The sequence below is a fragment of the Electrophorus electricus genome, chromosome 16 (assembly GCF_041902795.1).
Source record: "Electrophorus electricus isolate QZ-2024a chromosome 16, ASM4190279v1, whole genome shotgun sequence".
NCBI classification, from domain to species: Eukaryota; Metazoa; Chordata; class Actinopteri; order Gymnotiformes; family Gymnotidae; genus Electrophorus; species Electrophorus electricus.
The window spans coordinates 2,936,987-2,954,997 of record NC_137512.1 but is presented as its reverse complement, the minus strand read 5'-3'; the positions used below and the strand labels follow the sequence as shown (position 1 = coordinate 2,954,997).

The following is an 18,011-nucleotide window of genomic DNA, read 5'->3' as shown; positions in this document are numbered from 1 at the left end:
CCTATTCAAGTACAAACACTGCTAAACAAGCAGTCATAAATGTACCCGGGAAAAAATATCACTCTTAACTGCATATTGAAAGCGACATCCAGTGATGTTGTTTACATTTGGTACAAGCAAAGACTGAACCAGGAGCCTCAGCAAGAAGGAATAATGAAAACCAATAAACAGGCCATACTTTTTTCTTCATTGAACAACTCCAGAATTACAATGACATGGCTTAATAGCACAAAAGTTTTGACTATTCAAAATGCTACAAGACATGATGAAGGAACTTATTTCTGTGGAATACCAAATGCAACAATGGTTCACTTTTCCTCTGCTACCTTTGGCAGAGGAACAAATCATTAAATGTATTATTTTAAACTTATTTACACTGGATTTTAACTAAAGCACCAAACACTTATTGTTTTAATGTCAAAGCCATAGATGATTTATGAAGACGTGAATTAAAATCCTGTATAAATACAAAGACATTTCATTCTATAAACTGCAAAGTGATATAAGATAAACATACATTTTATAAATGTTCCTGCTAATTCTTCAGTAGTGAAGTTGTTCAAGCATGTGAGGAATCCAATATGAACTAAGAGCTGACATTGTTTATGTTTTATTAATCAGGGCAACAACCCAACCTAACAGACCCTGACAGTGCAGGACAATGTTGGTTGGAGACCTCAGAAACAGACCAGTCAAGCAAGTATATTTGTGTCTTTTTCTTTAAATAAAATGATTAACAATGATTTTTTTATATCATTCAATGTTCTGTATGATAGTCGCAAGTCACAAAAATCTAGTAGAATAATCCGAATATCACCAAGAAAAACCAAGATTTACAGTATTTGTGTTATATTCAACAAATCAAGAGTAATCCACATGAGTGTATCAAATTTCAGCATTAGAGTCAGTTCCCCAAGGAATTGTCAACTCAAGCCTTACATTGTAGAAGAAGAATATATATATATATATATATATATATATATATATATATATATATATATATATATATATACAGAATTTAATTTCACTTTAATTTTATCTTCAACTTAATATTTATAACAATTGTTTTAAAGTAAATCTTGTAGCGATGTCTGAAACGTCTGAAATCATGGTCACATACCACATACTTTTCACTTTAATTTGTATAGTAAATTATTTTATAAAGATTAAAGCCCGTGGGTCCTGTAGTGATCTCTCTTGGAGCAGTGCTGGGAATGTGTGTGGCTTTTATCATTGCTCAAGCCATAATCATTTTTAAGATGAAAAACTTTGAACATGGCAATGGTAAGTTCATAAAGGGCAGGGGGCCCTTATTTTAATTCATTACTTCGTACTATTTTTATCTTTAAGAAATATTGAAATTATTCATAAGAATTTTGCAACAAACCTGGCATACAGGTATTTTTCTCTGATCCAATAACATTTAATTCTGCATTCTTTCCCTAACCACAGCAAGACTTCAACAAGGTAGTGTGATGGAAAAAAACACCAATCAGGTACAACTTGTCCAGTTGTGTTTTCATGCCATTAAATATATAAATATAATGCTTAGCAACTAGGCAATCATAGACATAACAACAGTAGATGTTAAATCAGCTACTGTTTTAATTAGCATAATATGGCATGCCCCCCATCATAGAAAAGTCCAAATCTGAAAGTAAGAATATCTATTTAGTGATGTGTGTCTGACATGTTAAAATATGCTGTATCTCCCATTACGTACATTTGTTTAATTGCTTTGTTTCAGACATAGCAGGTTATGTAAAGAGCAGAATGATGAGCTACTATAATATTAGTCTAATCAAAAATAGTATTAAGATCTGTACATTTTAAAAGGCAATTCACTCATTTTTATACATTTAAATCCATGACATCTTTTACTAAGAATGTTTCTGGCTCTGCTTAGCTTCCTCTGTTTCATATCTGTGGTGCTGATATAGTTTATAGCTGTAGTCTAATTACAGATCAGAATGACAATAATGTTTACTAAACATTGCTGTTCATTCCCACATAGACATGATGCTGAAGATCTGAATTATGCTGCCATTCATTTCAATGAGAGGAAAAGCAAAAGAGGGCAGGTGAAGAGAGGACAGCCTGAAGACAGCATGTACTCTCAAGTGAAAAGTTCAGATCTTACTGACTATCATCTAGATTATTAGCGCTCTTCCCATCCTAAGTGATCCCATAATCCTCAGTGAAGCATGAATACATTATCTCTTTTCTGGCACATTCAGTGTTGTAAAGGAGGTGCAGTGTAACTCTGTAATATCTAAATGTCTATTCCCTGTTCATCTGCTTTCTGACATTTAAGGTATGTTGTGTTTCTGGTGGTTCATTCCAACTTCAACTATAAAGTGCCACATTTGTCTTAGAATACCACTGTGCTCAAAACTGGGTGAATGACTGAATAAAAACGTTGTAAAGCTTAAGAAAGAAACGTAAAACTGTATTGAATATGCACTTGTAACCCCTGACCCTTATGTTTCTAGTTTGATTATAACATGGCCAAGTTTTCAGATTAAGTGAAGGGCCTGTGCATTTGCAAATATTATTATTAATCTAAAAATAATTTTATTATTTGAATAAGTTGTGTGTCATTTCTAAATTATTGAATATTGTATTGAACATGTGTGAATGTGGTAGATGGTAAAATAGCAAATATTAATTAATAATTAAAAAAATGAACATTTATTATTGTAAATAGCCTTATTAAAGGTTGAAGTAGGGCTCAGGACACAAGTGCACATTTTGAGTGTTTTTATACTCCAGGAATAAACAAACACAAAGGTGAGTTGGCAAAAAAGCTATTTTTAAAAAAAAAGGCCAACACACCTGCACAGAAACAATGCACAGCACTGGATTAGTGTTCCTGTGGGCTTAAACAGAGGGAGAAACAAAAAGGCTAACAAGGAACAGGTGCATGTAATCAATAATAAGTGGATTGGAAATGGGGCACGTTGTGTATGTGTATGTGTATGTGTATGTGTGTGTGCGTGTGCGTGTGTGTGTGTGTGTGTGTGTGTGTGAGTTTCTGTGGTCGTGGGCATGTCCCTTGGGCTGAGTGCCTAACGTAACTAAAATATCCTAATGCTTGGTGGCATGAAATACATACATAAAGAAAATAGTGCTGCAATAACAATAAAGTTCCAGTAACATGGGAGCTCATATATTAACCTTGTACTAGCAGATACAAAAATGACTGTAAATGTCAGATACCAAAAAAATTCTGCAAAACCCATAACAGTAAAACATAGTTAAATTTCAAAAGAATATAAGGTAAATATGTAAAAAAACAAATTACTTTCTATAAATTATATACACCATATTACACCAATTTGTCAAAACTATAGAAAAGGTAAGGTTTTTCAAGGGACAAAGGTTCACAGAGCCCAAATGACCTGTGGTGGCCAAAGAGACTATATGAAAGAAAAGACGCTAGAGGATCTTTGGAATTCTGGTGGTCAATGAGATTTTAACTGAGTGCAGCAAGAATTTTGTTTATTTTGAATTAGTAATATTTAATTCCTCATCCAACTTATTAACGTAGACCTGACTGAATTTTTTAGATCAATTTTAGGACTTTACATAGGACCAACAAAAGTGACATATCATAGACTTCTACAGTTCATAATCCCAAAATATTACTCTTGTTGTTTTGTCCTTACTGTAAAATTAAACATGAGACGACATACACAATAAAATCTTTGTAAACTACTCTGACTGTTGTCATAAACTTTTCAGTAGTGTTCCATAAAATAGTGAACATCACTGTGTTACAGCATTAGCCAATCACCCTTCATCAGGCATGGATAGATTGGGCAGTAGCACAGGAGCAGGGGCACATTTTCTGAGTGACTCTACCATTGTCTATAAAAAAGCTCACTCTTACACTAACACTCTTATATGTAGAAAAAAGACAAATGAATAATAATAAAAATAAACCTTTTTGAGCAATTTTGCAAACAAGACTGTAAGCAAGATTTTTAAATCATTTTTTTACCATCATGTGTGGTATAGTGCAGTATATAAGAACACTGCCTGTCTCGTTGGCGACTGCAGTTCAAACCTCATTAGGTCAAATGCTCTATGCTGTATCAATAAGACACCTTGGGCAAGACTCCTAACACTACAGCTGCCTATCTGAAACATGTTTGAAATTCTAAGTCACTCTGGATAAGAGTGTTTCCCAAAAGCATAAAATAATATTTTAAAAGTGTTTTAAAAGAGATCAGGCACTGATAGTGGCCAAACAAGGTTGTGAGACAACAACAGAACAGGACCATGTGACTTTTGCCAGCCAATGAGATTTTGAGTCATGAAACACAAAAGTTGAAGAAGTTTAGTTAGTTTCTTGCTTCTTTCAAACCGTCTCCTCTGAGGTCAGAGCGTTATGCTGCAATAATGATACCAGTCTGGATACTTATATTTTTGAGCTACAAGACATGTATGTTTCTAAATATTTACTAGTGTTCATAATTACATGTGTTATTGGATTCAATTTTGTCCACATTTTTTTTCCTTATTGGTCTGACTATGTTTCATTTTATAGGTCCTGTGCAAACTACAAACCATGCTAATCAAGTAGTCCTGATGCAACCTGGAGAAAATATCACTCTTATCTGCACATTTAAAAAAAAAATATGATGACAATACTTGCATGTGGTACAAACAAAGACTGAACCAGGAGCCTCAGCAAGTAGGAGAAGTGCGAAAAAATAAACAGGCCATACCTTCATCTCAATTCAGCAACTCCGCATTCAAAATTATTTGGGATGATACCACAAACTCTGACTATTCTAAATCTTACTGAAGATTATAAAGGAACGTACTTCTGTGCAGTGACAGACAGAACAATGATTCACTTTTCCTCTGCTACATTCGTCAATGTGACAGGTAAATAAGTTATTTCCTTTAAACGTCTTAAAATATAAAACTAGACTAAAACTAAAACAAAGAGCACTTCTAATCTTAATGTCAAAGCTACTGTTATTTTATGAAGTAGAGAATTAAATGTCTTTGTTCTGAAAAAAATACATGATTTTTAGAGTTTGTGGATCTAAGATATGCATGGTTTTAATAAAACCTGCTAATTCTTTAGTAATACACTTGTTTAAACATGTGAGGGAAAGCAAGATGAACTAAGAGTGGACAATGTGTGTATTTTATTAAACAGCACATGGAGGGTTAAACCTAACAAAGTCTACCAGTAGTGGAAAAGGGTCAGGAACCCCAAAAACATCCCAGTCAAGCAAGTATATTTGTGCCTCTTTGCTTTAAATAAAGTGATCATCATAGAATCTTGCTCTTCAAGGTTCTATATGATAGTCACAAGCTTTTTCATATATATATGGAGAGAGAATGATGAAGATGTTCAAAATTGTAGTGAAGTACGGAGAGGTCCTTCCTCAGCTGTACAACCATATATTAGATAACGTAGATGTTAAAATTATAACATTCATTCTATGGGGTTCTAAAGTTCCAAGATTGTAAACCTGGTTCTTTTTCTGAAGTTTCCTAAATTAATATCATGTGAAAATCGCAGCAGAAAAGCAGTTTCTGAAATATTCAAACTAGCACGGCTGGCATGAGCTATTGCAAACATTCATACACACTTGCATGCACATAAGTAACTAAATGTATAACACTTGTACAATAGATTAACATTTCACAGTTACCATATCATCCAGGTACATGTTCTGACACTGTTATCGTCCCGTGTCCATCATTGTCCTGTGTTGTCATTCCCCCTACATTATCATTTCCAGGTGTTTTCTGTAGATATTCACTACAACCATGGTGTGCTGGTCATTAGCATGGGTCTGGCACTGGCTGTGTCTGTAGTCTGGAATCTCACTGTTTGCTCCAGCAGCTGGACAAGGAAGAGCTGCAAATGTGAGTTAATTCAGGTCAACAAAACTGTCAGTGATTTATTATCACTTGGTTGAAAATCTGACATGTGTTCCCTTTTTCATGAATTTCAAGGCAAAACATCTCAATCAGACAACATCAAAGAAGGAAAGAGGCCAGAAGGCCAGGTATGTTACTATATACTTGTTTCACTGTACCTGGATCAGTTTTCATTGAACCAAATTCACCCAGTTGAGTTGTGCTTTTTTTCTTTGTTACGTACTGGGCTGCAACACAACTTCCCTTGTTTGTGTGAAAAGGATCCTGGTACTAAAGAGTTCTGTTATGCTGCATTACAGGTCTCTGAGGACAAGATGCAGAAAACAGGGCATCAAGAAAATCAGTACACACATGTGAGATTCTGGCCTGTTTGAGTACAGGCGAGTTATATAACAAAACAGGCTAACTCAGTTGGTTCAAAGATAAATCAGCTATTCTCTACAACACCATTATTCACAAAAACACAGTTCTCAGATGGAGACACCTGTAATTCATCCTAGAAAATCGGTCCCTGCTCAGACACACCAGACCCTCCCATCTGCTCTGTTAGAGAGAAAACACTGTCTGTCTGTACATGGCTCAGTTCACCATGTACAGAGGATACATGTGGAAGTAGGGAGAGCCAGAGCAGTGTGTGTACTCAAATATGAAATAAAGCAGTGCAGTGTAACTATGTCAAGTTTCAAAGTCAATTATATTTCTATAGCACTTTTTAACAACAGCCATTGTCACAAAGATGCCAGAGTCCAAGCCCACAGTGAGTAAGCCAAAGGCAACACTGACAACGAAAAACTGCCCAAGAATCCTTGAGAGGAACCAAGAATCAAAAGACAGCCCATCGTCATCTGGTCAACACCGGACACCACAACAGCAAGAAAATAAGCAATAATGAACAAAAAAAAACAAGTCTATTCCAGGTTTCTAGGCGACTAGTCTGGGTTCACTGAATGTAAGTTTGTTTGAAACCCATGTAGAGCAGGAAAGAACCAGGAAAAGTCGCCCAGGCAGTCTAGAGCTTCTCTTTGTTTGGGGGGAGGAGTCACAGTAGAGGAGGTGTTCAGGATGTGGGAGGAACCACAGCAAGTGAGGTTCTCCATTAGCAGCCCCAAGTAACTCTGATTTATACTGTACACCAATATGTACAAACTCCTTAATGAAAAGGTAAGGCTTCTCTAGGGTATTACGACCCCGTCTAGGCTGTGAGGCCATAACAAGGAAAATAAGTACAAATGGCTAATGTAATGGAAGTTGTGAAAAAGTGAGCAGCAACAAAACAAACAGAAGCACAAATGAAAGGGTTTTTTTCAGTGTAGTTTACAGAGGTTATGATTCATAAAAAAACAATCATACTGGTGCAAATATCTTCATGAGTGACCCAAGCCAAAATAACAAACATAACCCATTTTTAAATAAAACTACACACTAACTAATCCTAACAACACAAGAAACATACAACAAACTTTCCTAACTCCCTAACAAAAAACAGAGACAAAATCCATACGCAACTAAAATAGCAGTCACTCCCTACCACCAGTGTCCAACACCAAAATACCAAAAAACAATGTTTACACACACACACATACATACATATATATATTTATTATATATATATATATATATATATATATATATATATATATATATATATATATATATAGATATATATATATATATATATATATATATATATATATATAAACATACACACAACTACCGAAGCAGGAGGGGTGAAGCCAAAGATGAAGTTCAAAAATGGGGGAAAACAATGTCATACACAAAATATCATCCAAATGTTCAATTCAGCAAAACAACTCCAAACTAACACACAGTCTCCTTTCTCTCTCTTCCTCTCTTCTGGGAGGGGCCTTTAAATAGCCGACACAGTTGGCTGGAAAGCCCAGCAAGGAACTGGGCGGAGTTTTAAGATGGGTCGAAATCCTGGCAGTGGATCTGGAACACACACACACACACACACACACACACACACACACACACACACACACACACACACACACACACACACACACACACACACATCCATCTTTCTGTAACAAGGGTCAGAGGTTAATGGAGCCCAAATGAATACTGGCAGCCAACTATAAAGGAAAAAAAGGCAGAACAGGATCTTGTAAGTTTGATGGCCAATGAGATTTTAACTTATGAGGCATCACATAAAATGAGCCTTTTGTTAGTTATGTTGTAGTGAGTCTTCCAATTTATAAGATATAACTTCATTTTTCACTGACAGCTTCATCCTGGTTCCTTAGGTTATAATTCCACAACACATGTAAGTTATTTTCTTCAGCCACACCCAGCCCCACTGACACCATTAATGTGTGATCAGTGCCACCACTTCCGTGTGAGCTTTACACTCTAAACCTCCAGCAAACACAGTGTTACTCTACATACATTTAGACACTGTACTGCCCCCATGCAGCGAATCACTTCATAAACTATAAAATTCATCAATGGTCTCCCCAGAGATGTCATATCATGTCATACTCTGTCATACTAATTTAGTCATACTAATTTGTTTAATTGCTTTATGTAAAGAGAAGAATGATGAGATACTATAATATTAGTCTAATCATAAACAATGATAAGATCTGTACATCTTGAAAAGCAATTTAATGCCTTTTATACACTTACGTCTATGACATCTTTTACAAGAATGTTTCTGTCTCTGCTCAGCTTCCTCTGTTTCATATCTGTGGTGCTAATATAGTTTATAGCTGTAGTCTAATTATGGCATCACTGACACACATGCATGAAGCTATTGTGGTGGAGATGTATGAGACATGCAACACTGCACTGCTGTAGAGGAGGAGGAGAAGGCAACTCACTGTCTCTGTGTTTCAGACTAGTAGTCATATTCTAAATAAGGATCAGAATGACAGTGATGTTCACTAAACATTGTTTTTAATTCCCACAGCTACATGATGCTGAAGAGTTGAATTATGCTGCCATTCATTTCAATGAGAGGAAAACCAAAAGAGGGCAGGTGAAGAGAGGACAGCCTGAAGACAGCATGTACTCTGAAGTGAAACGTTCAGGTCTTACTGACTATCATCTAGATTATTAGCTCTCTTCCCTTCTATAATCCTAAATGAAGTTTGGATACATTATTTCTTTACTGGCACATTCAGTGTTATAAAGGAGGTGCTGTGAAACTCTATAATCTTTTTGTTTTCTTTATTTTCTGTTCATCTGCTTTCTGATATTTAAGGTATGTTGTGTTTCTGTTAGTTCATTCCTGCTTCAACAATAAAGTGCCATATGTCTTAGAGAACCACTCTGATCAAAACTGGGTGACTGACTGAATAAATATGGTATAAAGTTGAAATCTTAATAAAGAAAAGTAAACCTTTATTGAATATGCACTGACCCCTGAACCTTATTTTTCTAGTTTGATAATAACATGGCCAAGTTTTCAGATTAAGTGAAGGGCCTGTGCATTTGTAAATATTATTATTAATCTAAATTAATTTTATTGGAATAAATGGTGTCATTTGTAAATTATTGAATATTATAAGAACACACACAAAAACATGTATGAATGAGGACAGAGAGTAAGTTAGCATATATAAATTAATAATTTAAAAATGAAACATTTATTATTGTAAATGGCCTTGTGACAGGTTCATGTAGGGTGGGAGACAGAAGTGCACATTTGGAGTGTTTTGATACTCCATGAAAGAACAAACACAAAGCACAGAGGTGAGTTGGTAAAAAGCTTTAAAAAAAGAAAAAAAAAAAGAAAAAACACATGCACATAAACAAAGCACAGCACTGGACTAGTGTTCCTGTGGGCTTAAATAGAGGGAGAAACAAAAAGGATAACAGGCACATATAATCAATAATTAGTGGATTGGAAATGTGGGACATATGTTGTGTGTGTGTGTGTGTGTGTGTGTGTGTGTGAGAGAGAGAGAGAGAGAGTTTCTGTTGTAGTGGGCATGTGTTAAGGAAAAACTCTCAAAGAAAATGAGGAAGAAACCTTGAGAGGAACCAAGACTTGAAAGAGGAGGCCATCATCCTCTGCTCAACACCGGACATCACAACAGGAACAAAATTAGCAATAAACTAAATCAGTATTAAGAATAAGTAAGTAACAGAAGTCTATTCCAGGTTTCTAGGAGTCCTAGTCTGAGTGTAAGTGTATTTAAAACCCATCTGGCACAGAAACAGACCCAGGAAATGTCACCCAGTCAGCCTAGAGCTTCTCTTCTTTGGGGAGGGGGCATAAAAGGGGAAGTGGGAGGAGCCACAGCAACCAAAAGTAACTGTGAAATACACTACAATGACTGAGGCTGTACTCATATTTACACCAATTTGTCCAAACTCTTTATACAAAAGGTAAGGCTTCTCAAGGGTCAAAGGTTAGCAAAGGTTAACAAATGATATGAAAGAAAAGATGCTAGAGGATCTTGGGAATTCTGGTGGCCAATGAGATTTTAACTGAGTGCAGCAAGAATTTTGTTTATTTTGAATTATTAATATTTAATTCCTCATCCAACTTATTAACATAGACCTGACTGAATTCTTTAGATCATTTTTAGGACTTTACACGGGACCAACAAAAATGACATATCATAGACTTATACAGTTCATAATCCCAGAATATTATTCTTGTTGTTTTGTCTCTTACTGTAAAATTAAATATGAGATGACATACACAATAAAACCTTTTTAAACTACTCTGACTGTTGTCATACACTTTTCAAGAGTGTTCCATAAATAGTGAACGTCATTGTATTACAGCATTAGCCAATCACGCTTCATCAGGCATGTAGATTGGGCAGTAGCACAGGAGGAGGGGTGCATTTTTTTGAGTAACTCTACTATTGTCTATAAAAAAAGCTCACTCTAACACTAACAATCTAAGATTTAGAAAAAAAAAGATAACTGAATAATAATTAAAAAATATATTTTTGAGCAATTTTGCAAACAAGCCTGTAAGCAAGATTTTTACATCATTTTTTTTTTACCATCATGTGTGGTAAAGTGTAGTATATAACAACACTGCCTGTCTCGTTGGCGACTGCAGTTCAAACCTTATTGGTTCAAGTGCTCTATGCTGTATCAATAAGAGTCCTTGGGCAAGACTCCTAACACTACAGCTGCCTATCTGAAACATGTTTGAAATTCTAAGTCACTCTGGATAAGAGTGTTTCCCAAAAGCATAAAATAACATTTTAAAAGTGTTTTAAAAGAGATCATGCACTGATAGTGGCCAAACAAGGTTGTGAGACAACAACAGAACAGGACCATGTGACTTTTGCCAGCCAATGAGATTTTGAGTCATGAAACACAAAAGTTGATGAAGTTTAGTTAGTTTCTTGCTTCTTTCAATCCGTCTCCTCTGAGGTCAGAGCGTTATGCTGCAATGATGATACCAGTCTGGATATTTATATTTTTGAGCTACAAGACATGTACAGTTTCAAATTTTTACTAGTGTTCATAATTACATTTTATTGGATTCAATTTTGTTAACATTTTTTTTTCCTTATTGGTCTGACTATGTTTCATTTTATAGGTCCTGTGCAAACTACAAACCTTGCTAATCAAGGAGTCCTGATGCAACCTGGAGAAAATATCACTCTTAACTGCACATTTAAAGAAAAATATGATGACAATACTTGCATGTGGTACAAACAAAGACTGAACCAGTAGCCTCAGCAAGTAGGAGAAGTGCTAAAAAATAAACAGGCCATAACTTCATCTCCATTCAGCATCTCCACATTCAGAATTATTTGGAATGACACCACAAACTCTCTGACTATTATAAATCTTACTGAAGATTATAAAGGAACGTACTTCTGTGCAATGACAGACGGAACAATGATTCACTTTTCCTCTGCTACATTCGTCAGTGTGACAGGTAAATAAGTTATTTCCTTTAAACGTCTTAAAATATAAAACTATACTATAACTAAAACACAGAGCACTTCTAATCTTAATGTTAAATTTACTGTTATATTGTGAAGTTGAGAATTAAGTGTCTTTGTTATGAAGAAATACAATGATTTTTTTAGTCTGTGGATTGCAAAATGCTCTAAGATAATTAGATAAGGCTAATTATTTAGTTGTACAGTTGTTTAAGCATAAGAGAGAAACCAAGATGAACTAAAAGCAGACACTGTGTGTTTTTATTGAACAGCACATGGAGGGTTAAACCTAACACCATCTACCAGTAGTGGAAAAGGGTCAGGAACCCCAAAAACATCCCAGTCAAGCAAGTATATTTGTGCCTCTTTGCTTTAAATAAAGTGATCATCATAGAATCTTGCTCTTCAAGGTTCTATATGATAGTCATAAGCTTTTTCATATATTTATGGAGAGAGAATGATGAAGATGTTCAAAATTGTAGTGAAGTACACAGAGGTCCTTCCTCAGCTGTACAACCATATATTAGATAACGTAGATGTTAAAATTATAACATTCATTCTATGGAGTTCTAAAGTTCCAAGAGTGTAAAACTGGTTATTTTTCTGAAGTTTCCTAAATTAATATCATGTGAAAATCGCAGCAGAAAAGCAGTTTCTGAAATATTCAAACTAGCACGGCTGGCATGAGCTATTGCAAACATTCATACACACTTGCATGCACATAAGTAACTAAATGTATAACACTTTTACAATAGATTAACATGTCACAGTTACCATATCATCCAGGTACATGTTCTGACACTGTTATCGTCCTGTGTCCATCATTGTCCTGTATTGTCATTCCCCCTACATTATCATTTCCAGGTGTTTTCTTTTTCACTATATCATATATTTACGTGTTCTAGTATTTCTTTTTATTTCTTGTTGTCTCTGCCTTGTTACATATATTTTGCTTGTGTTTGTCACTTATTCTCTCTGTTAAGTCCTGTCATGTTTTAGCGTGTATGTTTTGTTAGAGTTTCATTCTGTTTGTGTTGTGTTTGCTCTGTTGTTTTGTTTTCCCTAAAATACCTGACTCGCACTTGCATCCTGTTCTACATCTCACCCTCCTTATAAAATCTACGGTTGACTATTTTCAGATGGTACCAGTTACACTTGCATCCTGCACTGTATCTTGCTCTGTCTGTTCACATAAGATATGAATGATTATTTTGTCTGTAGTTTTTCCATGAAAGCTTCATCTACTTTTGTACAACACTATCTTCATTTTGCATGTCTGTTCCATGCTGTAGATATTCACTACCACCATGGTGTGCTGGTCATTAGCATGGGTCTGGCACTGGCTGTGTCTGTAGTCTGGAATCTCACTGTTTGCTCCAGCAGCTGCACAAGGAAGAGCTGCAAATGTGAGTTAATTCAGGTCAACAAAACTGTCAGTGATTTATTATAACTTGGTTGAAAATCTGACATGTGTTCCCTTTTTCATGAATTTCAAGGCAAAACATCTCAGTCAGACAACATCAAAGAGGGAAAGAGGCCAGAAGGCCAGGTATGTTACTATATACTTGTTTCACTGTACCTGGATCAGTTTTCATTGAACCAATTTCACCCAGTTGAGTTGCGCTTTTTTTCTTTGTTACGTACTGGGCTGCAACACAACTTCCCTTGTTTGTGTGAAAAGGATCCAGGTACTAAAGAGTTCTGTTATGCTGCATTACAGGTCTCTGAGGACAAGATGCAGAAAACAGGGCATCAAGAAAATCAGTACACCCATGTGAGATTCTGGCCTGTTTGAGTACAGGCGAGTTATATAACAAAACAGGCAAACTCAGGTGGTTCAACGATAAATCAGCTATTCTCTACAACACCATTATTCACAAAAACACAGTTCTCAGATGGAGACACCTGTAATTCATCCTAGAAAATCGGTCCCTGCTCAGACACACCAGACCCTCCCATCTGCTCTGTGAGAGAGAAAACACTGTCTGTCTGTACAGGGCTCAGTTCACCAGCAAACACAGACAAATGTACACACAACTTGTGTTTACACTTGATGTATATGTGGATAATCCCTGTCTCTGTCATGCATGCCCAACTGTACTTAGGTGGTACAATACAAGTGCCAACACATGCAAACTGGATGTGTGATACTTACAAGAGGAATTGTAGAGGTAGGCTTTTTTAAAACCCAGAACAATTACAAAAGACTCTTAGACAAACATCATTTACCTGACATATTTATCCAAAGTGACTTACAACTCTGAACACAATTTGAGCAAATGAGGATTAAGGGGCTTGCTGAGGAGCCCAAGAGTGGTAATTTGGTAGTGGTAGGGCTTGATCTGGCAACCGTCTGATTATTAGTCAAGTACCTTAACCACTGAGCTACCATTGGTAGCACTCAAATGGATAGTTCTATGACTAAAAACTTTAAGTAAAAATTACAAATTTATCAAATTTGTTTGCATTTTGCTTAGAGGATTTTTTTTTCTAAGAAGACAGCAAAGCTGGGAGTCTGTACATCACTGTAAGTTGTGGTTTCCTCTATTGACCTTTTGAAAATTGCCACTACCATGAATCACTGAATCACCACTGACATTCCAGTTTAGTCAAAACCTTAATTTATAAACACAGCTGGCTCTCAAGAGGTGTAACCCAATAATAGATCTGCTCCCTAAAAGAGCACAGTAACAACTTGAGCACAGCACAAAACACAATTGATTCATAAATATGAGGTCTGTGATGGAGAATATATGCTGGTAGAGTTCTGACAAAAATCATCAAAATGAATACAATTTGTGAACGACAGCCAGGAACTTCAGTCATTCTTACAGTTATTAATGGTGACTTTCTTTATATTAGTATATATATATATATATATATATATATATATATATATATATATATATATATATTATTGATTTATGCAGTTTGGCATTAGGAAATACTGATTCTTGCAAATATGAGGTATCAACGCATGTTTTTTCTGGCAGCACTAAGACTAAAACGTTATATTGTGCTTTACAGGATGTACACTATTCACAACCTCTGTACAAATAAAAATAAACTATTAAAGAAAAACAGTTTTGAACTACATCATAAATATGTGTATACTAATCATTAAATATGAGCACCACTTGTAAATGTGATTGGGGCCTGGTTTCCTGTTAGTTGTTTTTGTTACTCTATAGGAAATAGAAGTGCAGATAATGATCTCTCACCCAAAACAGAGTGGTGGAGGGGTGCTGGTTGGATTATATTTGACCAGAGGGGCTCAACTCAAACCACTGAGTTCTATCATCTTATTCAGCCTCACATAGTGCTGCCTGAAAATGTAAATAAACCAACCATATTATCAGTATAATAATACATCATTTTTATTTGCTAGTATTTGTTTTTGGCACTGGAATATTTAGACTGTCATGTTTGAAAACTGCTCCATGTATCACACAGGAACACACAGTTGATTAATATTAATTGCATACATTAAAAAGAGGAAAGCTATATAAATCAGTAAAACAGACACATCTAATTTAAGTAGAAAATACCAAATTTTACAATTGTCTGTATAATATAGATACTACGTTATAAGGGCACTCATACTCTCCTCCTGCCAAATGTGTTTTTAACTTTTTAGTGTAATAGACTAACACACCTTAGATCTTTTGTCATTTATTCTTTCTAAAACTTTTTCGTCAGGTTATAACTGGTACTTGTTTGATGATGGATCCAGTTACAATGATCATTTATTCCTCTATAAAATATGCACAGATTTTACAGTTTAAAAATATTTCAGATTATTTTGTTTTATGAAGTGTCTTGGGAGTCATTTTTGATCAATAAGGCTGTAAGTCATCATGAACAGAGGGCACTATGGAAGAATTTCTGGTTTTACAGTCAAGGCCAAATAAGATAGACAAGACCTCAAAACTTCCCCCAGCCAATGAGACTTTATCTCTGGATTAAAATAGATTGATATACAGATTGATACATTCTTCAATTTCTCAGAGCTGACACTGAATTATAATGGCCAGAGCATACAGAGTTAAACCAAACAGAGCCTGACAGTGCAGGAATAGGGTTATTTTATAAGGTCATCATGCATACTCAGATCACTGTCTCAAGTACAGTGCCAAACTCAGTTTACTTTCCTATTTAGCTGCTTTCTGAGAGAATGGTGTGAGAACACAATTTTAGAGCTTGTGGTCACTGTGGATATAGACATATGAAAAAAACACACACACAAGTTTAGAATGATAGTGTCTGATAATACACTTCCTGTTGCAATATGCAGTGTGGGTAAAGTTTTTTTTAACTAAAATATTCTAATGCTTGGTGGTTGGTGGCATGAAATACATACATAAAGAAAACAGTGCTTCAATAATAATAATACATTTCCAGTAACATGGGAGCTCATATATTAACCTTGTACTAGCAGACACCAAAATGTCTGTAAATGACAGATAGCAAAAAATTCTGCAAAAACACCAAAGACCCATAACAATAAAATAGAGTAAGCATACTTAAAAGGAGATTGAAACACAGCAACACAATACCCCTAAATAATTGTGTCTGTGTAATATAGATATTACATTATGAGGACACTGCAGATTGCCGCATTCATCAATTTGTCAGATCTGATACTTTATTTTATTGGCCAGGACATGCAGAGTTAAACCAAACAGAGCCTCACATTGCAGGGATAGGGTTATTTTATCAGGTCATCATCACTTTGTCATGAGTACAATACCAACATCAGTTTACTTTCCTGTTTAACTGCTATCTGAGAAAGAATGGTGTGAGAACAGTTTTAGACTTTGTGGACAATATGAATATGCACATAGAAAAAAAAAACAACATAGCTTAGACTGATAGTGTCGGATAAGACACTTCCTTTTTGCAAATGCAGTGTAGTGAAACTTTTTCCTCTAAGATATATTAATGCTTACTGGCAAGAAATACATAAATTGAGAACATTATCAGTTCTGCAATTATAAAATATTACCAGTAACATGGGCATTCATGAATTAACCATGGACTGGAAGAAACCAAAATATTCTTCAAAAACACCTAAGAACCATCACAGTAAAACATAGTAAGAACATTTACAAGGGAATTGTAACATGGCACTGAGTTATATAGAATAACAAATATGTACAAAAGATGTCACTTTATAAGAAAGGACCATAATCATTTTAAAGACTATATATGTTTTAGAATATCTTATCATAACAGATAACAAGAAACATCACATATAAATGCAGAAAAGATAATAAATGAAGTTTAAAGAGGATACATGTGGAAGTATGGAAAGCCAGAGCAGTGTGTGTACTCAAATATGAAATAAAACAGTGCAGTGTAACTATGTCAAGTTTCAAAGTCATTTATATTTCTATAGCACTTTTTAACAACAGCCATTGTCACAAAGATGTCAGAGTCCAAGCCCACAGTGAGTAAGCCAAAGGCAACACTGACAACGAAAAACTGCCCAAGAATCCTTGAGAGGAACCAAGAATCAAAAGACAGCCCATCGTCATCTGGTCAACACCGGACACCACAACAGCAAGAAAATAAGCAATAATGAACAAAAAAAAACAAGTCTATTCCAGGTTTCTAGGCGACTAGTCTGGGTTCACTGAATGTAAGTTTGTTTGAAACCCATGTAGAGCAGGAAAGAACCAGGAAAAGTCGCCCAGGCAGTCTAGAGCTTCTCTTTGTTTGGGGGGAGGAGTCACAGTAGAGGAGGTGTTCAGGATGTGGGAGGAACCACAGCAAGTGAGGTTCTCCATTAGCAGCCCCAAGTAACTCTGATTTATACTGTACACCAATATGTACAAACTCCTTAATGAAAAGGTAAGGCTTCTCTAGGGTATTACGACCCCGTCTAGGCTGTGAGGCCATAACAAGGAAAATAAGTACAAATGGCTAATGTAATGGAAGTTGTGAAAAAGTGAGCAGCAACAAAACAAACAGAAGCACAAATGAAAGGGTTTTTTTCAGTGTAGTTTACAGAGGTTATGATTCATAAAAAAACAATCATACTGGTGCAAATATCTTCATGAGTGACCCAAGCCAAAATAACAAACATAACCCATTTTTAAATAAAACTACACACTAACTAATCCTAACAACACAAGAAACATACAACAAACTTTCCTAACTCCCTAACAAAAAACAGAGACAAAATCCATACGCAACTAAAATAGCAGTCAC

The 18,011-nt window shown here is 35.4% G+C and overlaps 1 long non-coding RNA gene across 1 annotated transcript; it reads left to right on the top strand.

The window, feature by feature from the left end:
- The first annotated feature begins 13,088 nt into the window (after positions 1–13,088).
- On the top strand, positions 13,089–14,593 carry LOC145651755 (uncharacterized). Its single transcript, XR_014117702.1, has 3 exons — positions 13,089–13,204; positions 13,295–13,347; positions 13,519–14,593. It is a non-coding gene; the product is annotated as an uncharacterized LOC145651755 (long non-coding RNA).
- Positions 14,594–18,011: the final 3,418 nt, after the last annotated feature.